Genomic DNA, 7,464 nt, shown 5'->3' with positions numbered 1-7,464 from the left:
CAGCACTTGATTACATGAAACTACTTGATATTCTTGGAAAGTGACTTCACGGTTGATCATATGTTCAAGATAATTTATTAAAATTGTAAATATGAAAATGTTTATCCTTATTCTTGCTTTCTTTCTGTGAGTCAGTTCTCTATTCCTGGCCACGCTTGACTATAATCCTATCATTAAAAGAGAAAGAAGAGGGAAAAACTCCTTATATGGGGTTCTGCCAAAGGCTTGATATAAAAATTCATTCCTTTGAATAAATTTACCTAGACAATCTTGATGTATGACTTTAAAGAATAAATTATACTCACCTACCCAAAAAGTTATCTTTCATTCTCTTCAAGTCTTTGTAGAAATCTCAGCATATTCCGTGCAGTGATGTTGCCTTTTCCTCTCCTGATCGTAGCTATATGCATCTAAGTAGCCAGCAAACAAGTCTCCAGTTAATGTGGCCAGTTTAATATATTTGCTAATTTAGGCAAACACACAGGAGATTTTGGCCTAATTTACTTAAGAGGTTTTTTTTTTTTTTAATTTTAAAGAGATTTTTTTTCTGAGCCAAATTTGAGGACCATGACCCAGAGTCACACCTAAAAAGCCTTGAGCAAGTGGACTTGTTGTGGTTGGGTTACAGCTTGGTTTTATACATTTCAGGGAGACCAGGGGTTACAGGAAAAGCCATAAATCAATACATGGAAGGCATACATCGGTTTGGCTCAAAAAGGTGGGCCATCTTGAAGCAGGGGCTTACAGTTTATACGTGGGTTTAAAGATTCTTTGACTTATAACTGGTTAAAGACATGAAGCTTTGTCTAAAGGCTTGGAATGTTTTAAGATAAGGAACTCTGTTAATCAGAGACAAGCCACTGGACATATATTTGTTGTGTACACTGAGAACCTGCAGGTTTGTCTTGCATACCCTTAGGCTTGTTAATGGGTTACAAAGTAAATCTCCAGGAAGGGTAGAGGCATAATGAGGCTTGTCTGACCTCCCTCCTCGTGGCAGGCAATTTAGTTTTAGGATATCCCCTTGGCCAAGAGGGGATCCATTCAGTCAGCCAATGTGGGGGAGCCTTAAGATTTTATTTTAGTTCACAATTCCCCCCTTTTGGCCAAGATTTGCCAGGGGTAGCATCTATGGTCAAACTCCTATTTTGTCCCATCTGTTGCCAGGGTGGTGTGGCTACCTGCCCCGGCTCTATCCAGGCCCCTTGGTGGGACCCTTGTGGCCAAGAGGACTGAAGAGCCAAAAGGGGGCTTACGGCCAACTAAATATTTTAGGCCAAACAGGACTGGAGGTAGACAGGCACTCATCAACACTTTTAAACCTTCTGGGCAACATAAGAGTAAAACCCAAAATGTCAAAGGCAAGGCTACAAAACTAATGTATCTATTAAATGTTGAGCTACTATATTCTTGGGTTTAGTGGTACACTTGTAGCTAACATAAGCATGGTTAACATTTAAGCTAAGGGAATTTAGAGACTTTTATTGGGTCACAATATTTTAGTCTATTTAGGAATTTATATTAAGGTGGCTAATAAATTACTTGTTATATCTTCTTTTGTATAAACCCATAACTGAGAACAATTATACTTAGGAAGTTCTAAGTTTATAAGAAGCAGGACAAAAAAAAATTGTGAGTGGGATGGATATCTGCAGCATGTGTTCTGAAAAGACAAAGTTTTTCAGTTAGTATTTGTTTAGGCTTCTGTATGCCCCTTCTTCATCTGGAGGGTCTAAAGTAATTCTGTCCCTCTGAATTAGCCATTACAATCTCACAGGCTTCCTCTTCCATGATAGTCCCTGGGCCTAGAGGGAGGATGTTTGAATAAGGCGTTGGCAGAGTCAATAGTTTTAGATTCTGGAGATATCAGGTAAACTTGCTATTTACTTAAAACTTGTCAGGACTCTGGAAAACAAAACAAGAGAATCAGTAATGTTCTAAATAAAAGTCATAAAAAATTTAGTTTGGTCCCATGCAATTAATTTCTCTTCTGTTTGAGGTTGAGTTAGGGATACTCATGGACATATCACCTTTCTAATTAAAGTCCTGGAAGGTTTTTTATTTTAGTCCAATGGTATGTACCTCCAAAGTTATCAGAAGCCTGTATCCAAGAGAACTTGTCAGTCCTTTCCATGACTTCCCTTGAAGAAGTAAACTTTGGACTCAGCCAGTTTAAGAAAAACACTTTCTGAGATGAATCAAAGGAAAACAAAAACTCTTAGATTAGTCATGGTTAAAGAGACAACTGACAAATAAAGTTGGTTATTTTTATGGCATATGGCAATTTATATTTATATTTTGTTCCAACATTATATGTTCTAATATTATAAAATGTTGATATATCCTGGTGTGTGTTATCAACAATAATTATGGTTATTAAGAGATTTCATTTTCTGTTTCAAATGAATTAGGAAGAGATAGTAAGGACTACTGCTATGGATCGTATCCTACAAACTGGTCATAAATGTACAGAAATCATTCATTGAGTAAAACCACAATGTCTATGAACCATTTTTCTGTTCTCTTATTTATTGACAGTTTTTTTTTAATTACAACACAATGAATTGATGGTAAATACAGAAGATGCAATAGTATAAAAAGCCATTTAACCCTTCCCTAGGTTAAGACACTTACAGCAGACAAAAACTGCCCCACCCATTCCCCTCCTTGAATGGAAACAAAATAAATATAAATTAATAAATACAAAACAAATCACTGCACAGCCCTTAACTCTTTGATTGCCATGGCAAGAACCATGCTGATGATTCTAGCTTGTGACATTTGTGTGGTTAAAGGTTGCCGCAGCAGTCAAAGGGTTATAGCATTGTAAACATAAGTACTTTGTGGAAAAGTTCAGTCATGTTAATGGTGTATAGCAATGAGATTAATAGCGTGACCCCTTGACCTTTAATGACGCAACATTATAAGGAGTTAAAAGAGATAGCTTGGTGAGCTGTTACATAGACTAGTCAACCATTTTATTTAACAATGTGCTATGAGGCCTTGATTTACTAATAAAAGACAACTTGTGAATAATAAACACCGTTCAATGCACTGATCAATAAAATCAATGAAAAAATTAATTTAAGCACCACAAAATTTTGCCTGATTATATCTGACAGTCATAATACACTTTAGCACCATTGATTTAGCCTTATATTTGCACACAAACAAGCTTTGTGTTTGTCAGTAGAAGCTATCTGAAAAAAATATATATATATGCCAGATTTAAGATGGTATAAATGTATAGAATCCTGTGTGGGCAAAAAACCACTAACAACTTGCAAACCTTAAAACTCATTCAGCAAATAAATATGTTATTTATTTCTTTCCTTGCACACAGAAGACTACATATTATCAAAAACTTTATAGTGTTGAGTGTAATGTAAGCAATCGAGAAACTTAAAGTTAGATTTTAATAGTCTCTCCATAACTGAAAACATCATGGGGAATTAAAATAAAAAGTAAAGTATTGTCAGACAACCACAAGATAATGGCCTAAATATTTAATTTCCTGGTGTTTCTCTCTGTTTCACAGTTTAATGTTATTTAAATAAAGTCTGCATTCATTTTAATTCTTTTAATTTCCCATAACCACAATATAGAAAGGAAAAATGATTTTCACAAGAAGCTATAAAATGTATATTGTTTACCCAAGAGACAACTTTCCTTTGCAATTGCTTGCATCTGACTCTGAAAGATAAATGTCTGTGCAATTTTTTTAAAATATATGGTATTTATTTGACAAACTAAGTGTATGGGAGTTTTTCCCCTTAATCTATCTCGTAAATATATATATCATATATACTATATATTTCCAAATCTATATTACCAGATAGCTTATATGGATGTCATAGATCTGTATTCATTATCATACTGATCCGCTACTGGAATCAGTATAATGTTAATACAGGTGTACAAGTTTTAAAACATCTTAAAGATAGGCTACTACATTGATGAAGCAGGCAAATTTCTCAACTTCAATAATTGATTCTTTTAAAAAACCAGCAACAGACTATGAACTAATTAGATTTTATGTTTTTGTTAAAAAATTAAGTTTATTAAAAGTTATAGTAGCGCAAAATTGAACTAGTAAACTCCATTTATTTCCCTCCTATAATATAAAAACAAGATATATTTGTTTAAAATTAGATACCTAAAAAAACCTTTTAAGACTTTTAAGCCTGAAACAAATTTTTATGGCCGAGTCTCTAAAACCCCTGAAAATAGAGGTCCACAATAGAAATGCTGATGCAGTCAAAACCAATGCAGCAAAAAGCTGCCGCTATAATGCCCCCAATTCTTTTATTCTATCTCTCTTTCTAATATATATGTAATTTACACATTAAGGGAAATAGTCCAAAGAATCAAGGTTTTAGGCATTCCCATACTCATGTACCTTAAACAGAACACTATATTATGGTATTTACTTTCTTGTATAATTATTTAAGATACATTCTCCAAAAACAAATTTCCTTAGCTGTTATCAACAGACAACAGCCATCATACTCAGCATTTCACTTTTCTCAGGGGAATAGCTCCATAAAAAGTTAGAAGCCAATGGAAGAGATTGGGATGTGTGTGAAATTTACAGGGACTAAGTCTCTGCACGAAACTTATGAAGGAAAATACTGAGGAACAAAACACCTATTTCCTGGGCACACCTCTAATGTACAATGCTGCTCAGTTCTAGTTTTCACAGAGGGAAGGGAAAAATCAAATCTGTGAAAAAAAAGGAACAAGGTGGAAATAGAAAAAAAAGGCGAATATAGGCAGAGACTGGCATAAGACAACCCTAAGATATATCCCTCCCAACCATCTGTATTTTGGGGTGACAAACAGAAAGCAAGCAAATAATGACCTCAGAATTGGAGGAGCAGAAAAACCAGGCATACACACCCTTGTTTGGAAATCATGTTTGTTTGGAAGAAAGTGACTAAGATTGTGAAATTTTATGTTTATGAACATATAAAGGAATAATCGGTTTATATGAAATACAAAAGAAGTAAATGACAAAAAGACCTAGAAACCTAAGTTCACCTAGGCAATGGTATATACTAAAAAGCAGTGAGAAAACAGGCAATAATGTGGCCTCTGTGATGTTATTTCAGCGATAGTAAAAGTTATGGCATTGATTTAAGGATAACCCTCATATTTCTAACAAAATCATTCATTCAAGCAAAGTATGTTTTATCTTAACAATGGAGTTGTCAATATATAGAAAGCTAACAAGTTCAAACTGGCATTATGTAACAGCAAATGAAACATGCATCTTAGTGACTTTTCAAATAGACAGCTCACACAGGCCTTTATTCATTCATTGAACCTTGGCAAGAGAGGCCAACATAGCAACATACAGTCGTATACAAGATGGCAGTGCAAACAGCACCATGTCCTATCCTAGGAGAAAGTATCCTACCATGCGGTCATATCTCACCAAAGCTTCGTCATACATGAAGCATATAAAAAGGCCTGTGTCAAAAAGTTATTACACTTGGAATCCAATCTAGCTACAGACCAAACACTGCAGAAATGTCTGTGTTGCGACTGATATTTTTTTCATAGATAAAAACAAGTAGATAAAATACTCAAGAAACATCTCTTTAAGTCAAAAAAAGTTTATCATTTTACTCTTGTTCACCATTCTCCCTTCCAGTTTTTTTATTTGAAATAAAGGTTAATGACATCTTGCTCTGAAGCTAAGTGGCCTAACATGATATAATTATATTTTCATATTTATATTTAATTGATTTTTTTCTCCCTTCTTAAGGGCATATAAATCCAGCTCTATAGCAGAGCACATGGCAAAGTTATGTGAATCAGCACAACATTCTAGTTTACGATGTATTTTCCTACACTGTTCAATGTGCCCTTTAATGTAAGGACACGTTGAGTACAAATTTGAATATTATCCCCAGTCCAATGTTAGTATAAGATAAATCCTAAGACACTCTGCTCTTTAAATTGAAAAGGCATAGACTCCTCAGAAATCTACATAAATAAATGTCTTTCATACATAACTTTTCATACTTATTATGCACTGACCATGAGTTACTGGTTATGCCCTCATTTTCCTTAGCAAGCATTAGCCATAAACACCTGTGAGGCCTGGTACAGCACTAAGCTTCTCATAATCTTATATCCTTACTTAGTATAGAGAATTAGCATTGTTCTAAAAAATGATGCATATCATGTCTGGTTATAAGCTCACCATCATGTTTAAAAATTGAAGGCTACTACTTCTGTATTCTACCAGAGAATGGACAGGAATTTTACAATATGACATGTGTTTTTCCCTCAATTTCTGTGAATAAGTCAAATCAGTGTTCATTCTTAGGCTTTCTATACTATTGGTTTAACTTTCAAAATAGACATATGTATGAAATATTAAAAGAGCTATTTGTAGTGGGATGTTATTAATCTTACCTGAAATGTTTCAGAATCATGTCAAAATTACACTAATGGAAAAAATGGAAAATGATTTGAGTAGTACATCAAGGACAAAGGTCACAGTTAGATGAGACTAGAACACTAAGGCAACTGCTTTGCTACTATGCCAAGTGTTTTGTGTTATATGATTATCGAGGTAAATTTCTATCTTAGGGAAATGGATTTTCTCAGGGGATTCTAACATTATATATCTTTCCAGTTGAGGTTGCTGAATACCTACCTCTGACATTTTTAGTCTATAAGGCAATGCATGAGTATCAGATGTATTTACGCAGAGTAACATCTAACGATCACTGGCTAACTACATACACTGACATACCACATACTCATTGCTAGTGCAAAGGGCTCGAAGTTGCATTTTTCTCTAAGATTTTTATACTTGCCAAAGTAAAATTTCCAGTTGTATTATTAAGGAGTGCTATAGTATGTTTTTACATTTTACAAAAGACTCATTTTTCCTCCTTCTCCACTCCATTATATTTATTAAATATAATATTTAGCTGTCATATTTATGGTGTGGTAGTGTATACCCTGTTGCTGCTTTCTTTAATATATAATTTTCTGATTTTTAAAATATAACTGATAAAACTTTTCTGATGGAGCTGTGGCTCCCTCTTCGGCAATGTGGAACCCACAACTTAAATACAGGTGCTCTGGCACTTACTTCCTGTGATCACAATAAAACAATATCATGAAGGTGCATGAAATCCAGTTGAATGATTAGATCCTCTAATATGACTGACTTGACACCTTTTGTGATATCAAATATTGGCCGACATTGTACTTACAGCTTTGTAATAAGTCATTTGAATTTTACATTTTTAGTTTAGATGGTATGTTCTATTTGACATCTGCGATACGTTGGAATATGCTCTTGAGAGCATCAAAAATTAAATGAATTCTATTCTGTGTTGGCTGAAAAAATCTCACCATCATCCAGAAGGTTGTTTCAGTATGTGTTACAATCTCACAGACTCAATACTATCAGTATATCACTGTCTTTATTAGTTTCTG

Source organism: Lemur catta, chromosome 9, assembly GCF_020740605.2.
Source record: "Lemur catta isolate mLemCat1 chromosome 9, mLemCat1.pri, whole genome shotgun sequence".
Classification (NCBI taxonomy): domain Eukaryota; kingdom Metazoa; phylum Chordata; class Mammalia; order Primates; family Lemuridae; genus Lemur; species Lemur catta.
Note: the sequence above shows the minus strand (reverse complement) of the source record.